The sequence below is a fragment of the Cottoperca gobio genome, unplaced genomic scaffold, assembly GCF_900634415.1.
Source record: "Cottoperca gobio unplaced genomic scaffold, fCotGob3.1 fCotGob3_245arrow_ctg1, whole genome shotgun sequence".
Lineage (NCBI taxonomy): Eukaryota > Metazoa > Chordata > Actinopteri > Perciformes > Bovichtidae > Cottoperca > Cottoperca gobio.
The window spans coordinates 579410-593376 of NW_021166869.1; the positions used below are offsets into that span (position 1 = coordinate 579410).

General features: G+C 40.9%; 1 protein-coding gene across 2 annotated transcripts in view; it reads right to left on the reverse strand.

The window, feature by feature from the left end:
* esr2b (estrogen receptor 2b) overlaps positions 1-12339 on the reverse strand; it is an 85875-nt gene extending 73536 nt beyond the window's left edge. For both annotated transcript variants that reach the window (XM_029426841.1, XM_029426840.1), the window contains exons 1-2: positions 12211-12339; positions 9351-9437 (exon numbers count right to left, since the gene is read on the reverse strand). The gene's annotated coding sequence lies outside the window, so the exon portion shown is untranslated. The remainder of the gene's footprint in view (positions 1-9350; positions 9438-12210) is intronic.
* Positions 12340-13967: the final 1628 nt, after the last annotated feature.

Sequence of the window (13967 nt, forward strand, 5' to 3'; positions counted from 1 at the left end):
AAGACAGATGATGACACTGGATGCTAACGCTTGGTCTCCAGCTGTTACGGCACTCGGCATCAGAAGAGGAATGCAGCCATCACTGCTTGTAATGTTTTCACTCGTCACCACATGGATCTGGAAGACATTTCCTGTTTGACGGGATTCACACATGTAACAATAAAAGGCTACGAGTTTAAGTCTGCGTGTCACTGAGATCAGAGCCGTCTGATCAGAGAGGAAGTCCAACGTTTGTACTTACAATCAAATCCAAGACCAAATCTAAATATATTAAGAATCGGTCGACAAAATAAATCTTTACGGGTTTAAAGAAGATTCTTCTGAGACTAGCAGCAGGAACAAAGGACAGCTGGTCCGACGGTCTAACAGATAATAGCGTCTTTCAGCTCATTGTTTTGGTTTTATGGCCGACAACTTTACTTCACTGTACGGTTCAGTCTCAGAAAAAGCCAAAGAAAATGCACTGACCATTAGATTACTGAAGAGAGAGTTTTCCTGAGAGGGGACTTAAGATTCTCGGGGGTTTGATGTTTATAATAAACATTGATAGACTTTCGGTTTGCATGAAGGATTGCTTAGTTCCACTACAACTTCCCAAACCACCAACATAAAGCATTAAACTCATGAGGTGCCCTGTCGCCCACCAAACACTAACATTTTCAGAGGATTCCATCATCTGCATCTTTGAAGTTTCGACCCTGTAAAGAGATTCTGCTTTGAAATAAAAAAAAAGCCCTCATTTTTCCTCATGAGTGGATCCAGCCTTCCTCTGTTGTGGACGTTTCTCTGAGAGGATGAGCAGAGCGACCTGCCAGTGATCATCACTGCTTCAGCATGTGTGTGTAAATCAGAAGCAGGCGTGTGTTAGCCTGGTAAAAAGAATATAGTGCTGAGGTGGAGTCCAGCTGTAAGTGGAAGGTGACAGTCTGGAAACCTGAGCTGCAGCTGAACAATGTGCTCATATCAGATGGTGCGCAACAGGTTCTCTTGGTTGCCAAAGAAGCCACTGAAAGTAGGGTAGGCAGCATTATTAAGGCGCTAACTACCCAGAATATTGATGACAATCCTTTGGACTAAGCAATGGAGGCAGCTGTTTATACAATGGTCTTTAAGCACTGTTGCTTTTTTGGTCAGCTTAAATGAAATGGAAGAACAAATCAACAACAGCACCTCCTCATTAGAGACATGATAAAGTGTTGAAGGGTTTCTGGGTAAGACAATGCATCATACCTGCATATAAAGCATATTTAAATCTATTCTACTCACAATAAAGCAAAACAAGGTACAAAAGTGCGTGGGAATCTGTTAGGGTCTAAGTATTCTACAGGTCTACATGTGAAGGCTGGTCTGCAAGCAAAACAATGCATCACGACAGTACGTGTTCCAGCATTTCTTAATTTTTTAAATGCATGCGTTGGCGTTAAAAACTATGCAGGGGGCTGCGTTGGTGGGGAATGTTTCATGAGATGACGAAATACAATTACAGAAGGCAGTTTGAGTCGATGTTCAAGGAGTTTGTGGTTTTCAGAACATTTCACCACAAAACTCTGCTTGAGGTGTTGATTTCAACAAAACGTCATGCCAGCCAATCAGAAAGGTGCATTTTCTATAATCTTGGCATGTTTCCATTATTAATTATGGTATAAAGAATTATTTGGCTTCAAAACTTCACTTGTGTTCCAGCTAATTCATTTGACTCAAAGTGAAATTTAATAATACATTTGGCTTTGGAAACAATGAGTAGATCTGATTTTACGATCTGCATACCTCTGCAGTGAGTGTTTCCTCCTCGTGTTACAAGCTCTACATGTCGATCACGGTGTTAGAATAAGAGTTGTGTTTTACGGAGGTGAGAAGAGACACCAGTCTCTCCGTCTGTTATTCAGATCCATCACCGTGGCGCTCTGCTGGACTTCCACAAGAAGCATCTGGGACTCAAACTCTCTCTCTCTCTGTCGCACTTTGGTTAAAAGCAAAGTTGAAGCTTTGAAGCGCGCACCAACGCACCAACCTGCCTTCACTGGCCGGGCGGAGGTGTAGGATGGCTGCAGGGGGTGGAGATCACACAAGAAGTACAGAAACAGTGAATGTTCAGGCTCCACATCTTTCCATGTTAAAGCAGTAAGTTATGATGATTTATGTCCCATGGATACATTTACGGGAGGCGTTCAAATTCCATTACAGTTACAAGACGCATCCTAGTTTTTTTTATGTGTGGATCAGCAGTGGACTCTGGGGAAGGAACAACAATGTGATTTAATGGATTCATTTTACATTTACATTGTATTTCAAGCATTCAGGTGAAGCTGGGACAGAGCGATGTAATTAAGTCAAAGTCATGGAGGATAGAAATCACTGCATCAGGCAACAGACGCACCAAATACCCCTTTAAACACAAGGAACATCCTGGAAAACAAAAGACTTTATGTTGAAAGATGTATTATGATTGAAAAAAACAGCCAATTGAATTCAAACAAATTGTATTGTATTATTAGATTTGTGAGTTTCAGTCACAAATCGAATTGTTAGTAGTTAACTCAAGTTTTGGAAATAGCTTTGACATCACCTTTTAGTACACTAGTAGTTTAAATGCATTCATAAGAAGGTATTATATATTAGACGCTTAACATTCCTGCCTTTAAGAGAAAGGTACCCCCCCCCCCCCCTGCCTGAGCTGAGGACTCGGGTGTCTTGCGGTTCGTCTGCGTCACAGAGCTGATGTCTATCTTGAGATCTGACCTGGAAACTCGGAGGTGAAGTGGCCCATTAACCTCCGTCTGGACGTCTGAAGGCCTCTTCACAGGAGCCACTTAGCATCGCTGCTGTCGTCTCAGCTCAGCTCCCTCTGAAGAGCAGTGAACCTCTCTTTTCAAGAGAAGTCATCCATCCGTCCATCCGTCCATCCAGGACCAGTGCAGAGGACAACACGCCTGCTAAGAGGTGTTCCGTTCAAAGGCTTTTTCTAGGTGGAGGTCTGCTGAAAACGTTCCTCGACCACCTCCCCAAAATCCGCTCGGGTCTCTGGGTTCACTTGCAGGGTGGAAAAACACAGGTCTGACATCAAAGCCAAGGAACTGAGGAGCAGATTTATATGCTGGTCGTGTTCCCCCGTCAGGTTTATCCATGTTTATACACGACTTCTTCTCTACTTTGACAGCTGCTGTGGTCAGAGTTAAAGATTAAACAGTAGCTTGGCAACCCCTACTGTAGAAATGCCATGTTAGTCAATCCAGCGAGTACAACATGGTAAACATTCAGAGTTGGTACCAGAGTTTGTGCAGGATTCTAGATGAGACAAACTTCATGCTTGTACGTTTGCTCCGAGGAAGATTACAGAGAGAGTCCAACGTGTTCATTCACATCAAAGTTAGTCAAACACAGAGCGTTACAGGGGTTTGCCAAACTGATCGGCGATGACTTCATACCCGAGTGTCGGCGCATCATCGAGTACGATTCACCAAAGATTTCATCCCAATCATTCACGGAGGTAAGAACGTCTACGCAGTCACAGCCGGCACAAGTCCTGCATTCAAAGGCTTACAAAGTCCTGAGCATCAAGATATACTTAAAGTACTCATTCTGCAGAATTATAAAACTAGAAATGTGGAGGTCTGTGCTGTACATGTGTTAGCGGTGCTGTATGTACTTGTGTAGTACAGTGTGTGCCGTGAGTAACAGTCGGACGGTGTTTCACATGTTAGTCATAAACATAAATGTTCGAACATGTGTTGCATCTGTGCATAAAAAGTCCCATCATGCATGAATATGGATTTGACCTCCGTATGACGCTCAGAGGTTTGAATTCAAACAGGATCAGGGAATAAACCCGAACAGAAATAAACATGTGCTGGTGTTCAGAGGAGGTCCTCTTAGGAGTAATCTGGGGCAGGATCCTCATGTCTGTTGTTCTTACTCTTGCTGGTGGATTAATATACAATATCTATATCTGTAATCTCAAGTACAACTCTTAGATTGACAGCCATGAATATGTCAAACATTTAGAAAAGAGCGTTTAACGGGCTTCAACAGACTAAGGGTCGTGAAAACCTCGTCAGACCGAGGAGGAACGATTAATCCTTCAGTTCAAGCAGAAGCACGCCAAGTCATCAAAAATGCAGTTGCTGTGTTCATATCTGACAGCAACTTTTCTCTCTCGCAAAATCCCTTTTTGTCTTGCACTCTGAAACAGGCAGATCTCAACAGGTTTCATTTTAAATGCAAATATCAGCAGCTCCGAAATCCTGAGGGTATCCAGAGATGTACAGTCCGAGACAGTGAGGACGCGGTTCAACGGGAGGAAGAAGAATGCAGATTTAATGTTAGAGGTGTCAACTGTCACAAATGGAGATGGAAGGCTGGAGTGTGATGAAAGCGTGAGCAAGACGAGAGCGTGGAGAGGAGGGAGGATGAAGGGTAAAATGTGCCCGGCGAGGCAAATTCTGCAATTCACATACAAGTATAAAGTTTGACTTTGGGGAAGTTTGGATAAAATGAACGTCAGAGAAGAACAACTTTTGACAGGTGGAAAGACGAGATGATTATCAGAGACGCTGCGTTAAAGAAGTCTCAGTCAGGCCTCTGGGGACAGACGGGTAAAACCCCCCACACCAGATTAAAAGAGATCTTTGTAGTTCTTATATATCATTTACGGATAAGTTTACGATTAGCAACTTTTACTATATATTTATATTTATTTACTTCTCAACATGCAGTGGTAAGAGTGAAAAGCTTGATTAATGTTCATAAACTCGGTGAGATTGTCAATACAAGCAGCTGATACGAGTTCTCTTTTCAGTAATGTTTTGATCCTTCCAGTAGTGCTCAGGGAGGTCAGATGGTCATTACCAGAGAGGGAAGTAAAAGATCTGGCAAGTCAAATTGGTAAAATAAAATAAAAAGCTAATCTAAAGCAGACCAAACTCATTTAAAAACGCAAACCACAGGGTTAATGTCTTTAATTAGATTAAATGGAGATTGGCACATTCACAATCCACGTCTTTGGTATCTGTAAAATATTTTTGGGACGCCGTCTACCTCGGCCTCAGGCGACACGTTTTAGACAGTTCATCAAATTGACAGGCGGTGGAGCGAGTACTTAAAAAGGCGGCACTAACAATATGTGCTGACTCATGTCGAAAGGTCGCGTGTTGCGGCTTTAAATAAAGTATCGTTAGAAGAACTACGCCGGCTAATGACGACAAAGTCAAAGATGAGAGGAGACTAAAACAGCAGAAGCTGGTGGAGCCACACATTTGGTCGCAGGGTTCAGTTTTCTGAAAGGGAGCCGCGCTGCACTCACGGTTGACGTGCTCACTCATAATGAGAGCTGATTTGGGACTTAATCACGCATTAAGCCTTATTGTTGCACCTCCGGCCAACTGATGACACAGTGGTCCGTACAACACGCTGTCTCAACCCAAACGCCCCGGGGCTCGACCTCACAGCGTGCAAATGGCATGACGTAAGGTCCGGCTCGCCCCGTGTGTGTGTGTGTGTGTGTGTGTGTGTGTGTGTGTGTGTGTGTGTGTGTGTGTGTCTGAAAGAGAGTGAAAGGTCAGAAAGTCAGAACTGGTTCACACTGAAAGTCAGATGTACAACTATGCATCTTTAAACTATGAATGATATACATAATGTAGAATATAAATTATACAATTATAATACAAAAATATACTGTATATAAAATGTATTTAATTTGAATTTGCGTCATGACTCTTTTATGAATAATACTCAACATATGTAATTTAATATTTATTTATTTAATTATATTTATTATTATTTTACCATTTTAATTATTGGCATTATTAGTACTTATTTATTTATATATATTTTTTATATTGTAAATATAGTGATATACGTGAATACGATTTATGAAATCTTAGGTGCAACAATATTTTTTAATTAGTTTCATTTTAATTAGTTAAGAACTATTAGTATTTAATCAAAATATTACTTAATTTGTATTTAATTTACATGTATTATATTATATTTTTATACACATTACATACACAAGTAAAAACATATTACATAATCTTAAATCTTTAATCTTGTTTCTTTATCTGTTTCACATAGTTCTGTTTAAATTATAGTATTTATTTCAAATACATGCTTTGAATATTGCCGTCTGTACGTGCGAGTGCAGAAACCACACTGATATTTACGACCCCCAACCGGAGCCGAACCTTTCCTTTCACCCCCGGGCCGTCTTTGTAGCATGATAAAAGGTTACAGGTCAACATCATTTGACAAATTAACAGTGTGTGGCACGCACGCCCTATGTAAGCAGATCAAGATAATACGTTTAACGCATTACACTTTTCTCCTTCCTGCAAAAGCGTTGACACAGCTTTCATTGCTGTAAAACTGACATGAAACAGATTCGGTGCATTTATTTTTTGATGAATAGGTGGATGATGTTGGGACTTACGGCGTTCCTCTCTGAGTTGAGGCTTGTCTATAAAATGTGTAGCCTTGGGTGGTGTGTATGTAAGCCAGGCGTGCCGCAGTAAACTATTGTTGCTTTCAAAGGGCAGTGAAATGACTCAAACTATAACACTGTATTGGACCGGAACACCATGTGCGATTTAATTTATTACTTCTTTCTTACTGCTTATTGGCTTAATGGCTCCCGTTGGAACACTTCCTTTAAAATCAGACAAAGAGCCGAGGTGTGTTGGGACATTATGCATTAAATTAAAATGGGATTACTCACTTGCTCATTTTCAATTTAGTATTTCCATTTATTCCACTTTTCCAACACATGCTGCAAAAAAGCTCACAGCCATCGGTCGTATGGCGTCAAATTGGGGAAGATTTTTATTCATTTGAGTGCGTTGAGCTCTAATTGTAAGTATCCTTTAAATAAATGGAAAGTAAAGCCTACATGGACAAGAAGTCTGAACACACTCCTTCTATTGAAGAAGATGCGATCTGTTTGAAAGCGGTGGGAAAAGATGTCACGTGAACCTCGAGTTGGGAGTATTTTGTCAAAGTATATTTCTATAAATAAGTTAACTCAAACTCAACCAGCTGCAACATGAGAATGCTGCTTACACATACATGCGTCAGTAACAATAATCTAATAATAAATAGTATACAATGCTCTGGGAGCTTTGCATGCAGGACTTTTACTTGTAATAGTGTTAATATTACTTTTACTTCCAGATACGAACACAACTGTCATACTATGTTGCTACAGGAAATCAATCACTGTGTGTATACAGTACAGTATGTATGTACAGTTAAGTATGTACAGTTAAGTATGTACAGTTAAGTATGTATATACAGCATGAATGAAATTGAAGGATGCGGGCGTGGGCTCAAAGTATGCTTTGGTCTTTTCTATGCTCTCTGAACACACAGGGATCAACATCAGCTATTCTGATGAGGGGCCCAACCCACTTCTTACCCTCCTAAATCATTGATTCCGTCTTTCTGCGCACACACACACACACACACACACACCTTTCACTGCTTCCCTCTCTGGAAGTGCTCATTGTTTTGAGTCCTCCTCCACACTTTGATGTGAAGGGGTCAAGCGGAGGCTCCCTCCTCGTCCCCGGGGAGAGGCGAAGAGCAGAATATTCAGTGTCAGGAACATCTGGGAGAGCGCCGCTAAGCAGGGCTCGCTTGGCAGGCGGTTGGTGTTGGCACAGACAACCTTCCTACCGGGGGCCTTTCATCTCCGTTTGAACATGTGGACTCGGCCCTAACCCTGGGAGGAGTCGGAGGGCTCACCGCCAGCTGAGGCCGAGGCGTGGTCCCTCCGAGGAGGAATCCGGCTCTCCTGCTGTCCTCAGGAGCTCCACCGAGCATTCCTGCCTCTTCGTGCACAAGCTTCCCCTCACCTCCTCCTGACATGCTGTTCAACAACCGAGACCCTCTGCTTCCAACACCTTAGATTGGTACATTAAGGTTCAACTGATATGACGTTCTAGCGCAAAGATTTATTCCCGTCAGGGTTGTAAATCATCTTCAGAAACCTGGAATGATTAAAATATTTCAGGGCTTGCAGCTCCTGAAGGCAGGGAGACATGGAGCCCGGCAGGTATCAGGTGTACATCGGTTAATAAGTTGAGTGAATAGCGTAGTAATTTACAGTCTTGAATTCCAGAACAGATTCAATCAAATTTCTCAGATCAAAATCAAAGCTTTACTGATAGTCCACTGTTTTTTTGGCACGTGACATTAAACACGCACAGACGTAGCTACTGTAGCAACCACAACCAGCAAAGACTAAACAAGGAGTTCAAACATGTCAGGAGTAGTAAGAGTGCTGAGGGTAATTAATTTAAATCATGGTATTTCCAGGTTCATATCTGTATTTTGGGTTTCTACGAGAACATGTGTATTGAACATTAACGCTTTAATGTTCCAAAAACACATTATTTATGAACTCAAACAGTCTCTGAAACGCTCCGTTTAGGCACATCTCTTTATATTACTGTGTCCTGCTTAGAGGTACAGGGACCACTTCTCCTGGCAGAATGCGTTTATATGATTTATGCATAATGTACGTCAATATGTCTTGATATTCTGATTGTGAATTCATTATTTAATAACCCAGAATATGATTATTAAAAACTGACCGGGTCGTCTTTATTACATTTGGGCTTGTAAGCGGTTTGTAAGCGCTTCAGATACCCAAATGTTTGTGCACAAGCACCGAAAAGGTGCTTTAACAGTATGTCCTCTTTAATACTTATCTTGCCGTTACAACACATTACAGATTCATGTGTGGACATGAATGAAGGGTTGTAAACGGTACAAGGTATTACTTAGTTAATAGTTTGTTTTAGGTACGAAACAGAAGTTAAATTACTTTTCAGATTATATAATCCTGTGACATCATCTTTAATATGTTCAACTAAGTGTAGTTATGATCATATTTTGGTATTCAGGCTCACACTGCAGCTGGGCTTTTCTTCATAAATACACTGCAGACAGTAAGATGTTGGTACAAAGATGAGCATGACACAACATTGTCTGCGAGAGTCTCTCTATGCCACTCATGAGTAACTCTTTTTATATTCACCCGTTATATTCCAGCATTGTCTCAATTTGAAATGCAATAAAACAAAGATTTTGCTGGACATCTATAGTCTGAGAGAAGATGGACTGCTGGTTCAAGCTAGTCATGTATTTGTTTTCAAAACAAACTTTCATCCAAGTTTCATTGTACGCTTAGAAAATAACTCTTTATTCTGAATTTGTGTCAATGAAATATGACAATAAATAATGAGATGTCTTCAGATTGTATGTGCAGCAACCAGAACATTGACTTTCAAAAGGTGTGTTACTGTTGTGCTTGGATTCGTCCATCCATTACAGCGTCTTTGCTCCTCTTAGCCTACCTGAAACCAGGTGGCTCCGCTGCTCCTGGTGACTGCGGCGCGGCAGCCGTCCATCATCTGAGCAGATTATCTGCCACAGTGAGTCATCTGTGTGGATGCAAAAGATGTGAGACTTTCAGTTAAACATCAAGATAAACGTTCAGTGTCACCGCGGATACCGCTTTGTGTTGGTCGTTCCAATGATCCAAGAGGACGAACATCAAATGGACCGTGAAAGCGGGATGTTCTGTCACGAAGCTTCAGTGTTGTCCAAGCGTCATCCAGGCAACAGGAAACTTAACTGGATCGTAATACTAAACTGCTTCACTGTGTTGTCAACTGTAACAAATCTCTCCATGTAGATGTTGCTTTGGCTTATTTAAAACAACTATACATTTCATTATAGTCGAGGAAGTATTTGGTGTCTATGAACAAGTTGAATATCAACAATATGTACACATATGCGGCGTAAAAGAAAACACATTTAATAAACACAACGCTTGGTCTTACTTTCACTACCTAGCGTGTAGCATGTGATGTGTCAACATTGGTTGGAGTTGGTTTTATAGCGTCCACGTTATGAACTGTTGAATTTTCAAATGCGTTTTTCTCAAAACTCGTCAAAGTGCAGATAAACCATTATAACCCTCAGTTGACGAGTTGTAGAGCCAGTTGAAGGACCAGACATGAGTGAGTGAGAACTAAGACAGCCAATGAATGACAAACAGGAGCTAAATGTTCATGAGGTTGTTTGACAGCTTTAAAAGGCTGAAGTCGTGGGAACTCTGTGAGTAGGAAACACAAATGGCCTCGTTCCTTGTAAAACAATGATGAATGGGTTTTGGAATCAAAAGTAGTCAACAACAAATGGGTTTAAATAAACATAAACATAAAGCCACATCTGCTGGTCGTTCAAATGGCCAAGTAAACACTTGAAAGCACCAAAGACCACAGTTTGTGAATAGTAGCCCAACGACATACCGTAGCTCTTGCTAAAGGAGTTTTCTTTACAGTACTGTAGGTTAATCTAACACCCACATGCACAAACAACATTAAAAGAGTTGTCGGTTACTTTAAGTGAACATTGTAAAAAGAGATATTTCCCTACAGGCAAACACAAACAAATCCTTACATGATTTGTCATGAAGCCTCACATTAGCGTCAGCTGAACTTTAAAATGCATTTTGCACAGAACAAACCCTGTGGATTTGGACACCCATCACTTATATTGGAATTGTTTTATTCCAAACACTTAAAGATGCACTTGGAAATGAAATTTTAAAATAACGCTGTGTCATATTAGCTGAAACGGTCACTATATCCTGACAGCATTGCATGAGAGTCTCTAACACAGTGTCAATAACTGCTCGTGGATGTTCTCAGAAACATATTTTAGTGTTCTCTTTAGAGGTAAAATTAGAACGTTTTTGACGCCATGTTGGAAACAATGGAGCAAAAACAAAGCCCCGCCCACCGGGTCACAAACTTCTCATTTTACAGCAAAACATTTCCTCTAAAATATGTTTCTGAAAACATTTGAGACGAGAAAAAAGACGAGTTTTGAGATTTTGATTGGAGTTCACGAGCAGTGACACGGTTAGAGACATCTCCGCTCTGATTGGTTGTTTTCTTCCGGGCGCGGTGGAATCTGCCGCGCCGTACGCTGGTTTAGCAACATAACTCGTGAGGACTTAACAGAAGAAGAAGCACAATTCACCCGTGTGTGTGGCGTCCACTTTATATCTGGTAAGAGCTCATGCTAAAGCTATGTTTTCAATGTTTACGTTAAACATTTGTTCTTATGATATACCCGAACACTGTAAGACCTTACTTCTCCATATCGCTGACTGGTAAATAAGGCACTTTCTTTACATGTGATGCCATTCGCTCTTTTCTTCTGTGCATGTTTTTGTTTGGCTTATTCTTGAGACTACTTCACTTGAGAAAAGCAAAGCACCAATGTGAGAACATGCTTCGCTTAATCCAGCCATACAATCAGAGTGTGCGAGGATAACATCGCCGCTCTTCTCACTCACAAACCACGGCTTGAGCGGTGTATCTCCAGCTCTTTGAGAGTGATTTACACGGGCATGGACGAGCACCCTGTCATCTTTCACTGGTTTGGTAAGAAGACTACCAACTCAGCCAGAAACAAAGACATTATAAGCATCCAAGCTCTTGTATGCCTTTATTTGTGCGTTGGTTGCCCACGACGTTTGTAGCACAAGGTAGTTCACAATATACGGATATTCAATCGGCGGTGATGAATCTAAATCCTCAATATAATCCGACGGCTTTAGCGTGTACGGGTCAAGGCCGCAAATGTTGACTTTTTCTCTGAATCTTGCCTTTGCAGAGGACTCCAGAGAGTCACAATACTTTGAAGAAGTCGGAGTTGTTGTTCGCTTTAGACACCATTGTTGATTTGTTTTCCAACCAACATGGCGTCGCACGCATACGTCACAGTTTTATCACGTGTTTGCACACGAACAAGTACAGCTCTGATCTGTAACATCTTAATATTGTGTTTTTCAGCACTGAACAATGTATCCATTCATTTTAGCTTTTTATACACATAGTAGACGAAATACAGATACTGTGCAAAGTAATTAATCTTAAAACTTGGTGACTAGACCCAGGCAAAAGAGACCCACAAAGCAGCCTGCCGGCGGCAACATGCAACGTATCAAAGACTTTCTACAGTTCGCGCCGGCGGCAATATGCTAACAATGGCGGCAATATGCTAACAATGGCGGCGTATCAAATAGTTTTTACAGTTCGACAAACTCCTTAAAACGATATCAAAATATCTTAATACCACTCGTCCAAATAAAGCTCAGCTTAAAGAAGTTTACATTGATAATTTTCACCAACAACTAACCTGTAAAATACAGATAAGAGTGCAGCAGCAATGAAGACACGGAGCATTCAGGTCGTCATCCAGATTGCTCCTGAGGAGGGGGCGGAGCTCCCCCTAACACAACCCGGAGCGCAACTGCTCGTGTCAACAGTTCCACCTTAGTACTGCTTACACTCAACATCTCTCCACAATACATATGGAAAAGTAAAATGACGTGATTGTCACCTACATTAATAGGAATAATATTAGACCTGGAAAATCCCTGTTCAGTTTACTAAGTTAAATAATGGGGTGGGCCACAGATGCACTAATGTCAGGATATAGTGACTAAATAATGTAGTATATAGAATAACCTTACCAACCGTAGCTTTAAAGGACATCTCGTCTTTCGACACCTTGGAAACACAAGTTGAGAAAACAATCTCATCAAAAGGTCCTTTTAGTTGCTTTTCTGGACATCAAATACATCACATGATCCGTATCAGCAGATGAAGTTTGACTAGATGCCTCAACGTGGACAAGAAGATCTTGAAGTGATAAGAATGAATGGGAATGTAAACATTTAAAATCCTCTGACAACTGGGTTAATTTATCTGATGAAGGTCATTTGATATCATTGTAAGCTACTAAATGGACCTTTTTGGGTGACATTACTTTCTCAACTGCTATTTTAAATGACAAGAATGAATCTTTCTATTATATTATTATCCACTTAATCCAGATCTGTTTTATTGCAATGCTCACATCCAAAGCCCCACACACTCTCTGGCACTGAGACTTCATGAAGCCCAACATGCAGCAATGTAACCTGTGTGCACCACCAGCCTTCACTATAACCAGCTCCTGTAGGAATCTGGTATCAGCTTTCATCGACCTCAATGCCACCACTGGCCCTGACTCTTTCTACTACACCAGCATCTCTTCTTCTTTATTGTACTTCTCTCCAAGTGGGTCAGCAGTGCATGTGACCCGAGCGCCGCACTATCCAGGATTCCAGACACGTTTCCCATTCTTTCCAAACAACTGCCGGGTTAATGAACACACAGCACGGCACATAACGTCCCACCAAGCATTATGGATATCCAGCACAGCTGCTGAAGGCTTTCATGCAGAGCGGGCTAATGTTAATCATTTCCCACAGTGTCATTAAAGGGGCAGATGGAGGCACGCGAAGGACCTCATTGGTCTGGCGCTAAATGAGGCGGGAGGCAGAGAGGTGGATGATTGGCGTTTTGGAGACTTTACAGGGTGTTAAGACTTGATTTTCAAACTGATTCATTACTATTTTAAAAGATTAATGAAAATGTATACAATTTTTATTTTGTATTAAATACTACACGTGACTTTTAATTGTATTTATTTTTTACAAAAGCTAGAAATCTTGTTTAAAATTCAAATTCTCAGACAATTAGTGATTTTATCCACTAATATTTCTTTAATCAAACACTTGTACTGGAACAATTGTATTTCTTTTCCAAAACCAAAATCCAAGAGATAAGGTTAATACATTGTTCTGCTCTTTATGTAAAGCTGAAGTGACTTTACCAACTTTATTAGTTAATCCTCATCTTAAAATCCATAAAAAAAGTAGTAGCTTGTGTGAAAAACCTAATGTATTAAATCGCCGTACTTGTCCGCCTAATTTACAATTCATAAGACCCTAGTCCAGGGTTCAGATTTGTAAACAAGTCAGCTGGAGTTTACAACCACCTCATGGAGTTAATGCTAATTAGCTAGCGAGCTGAAATCAGACAGAAAGAAGCGCGACACAGCAGCAA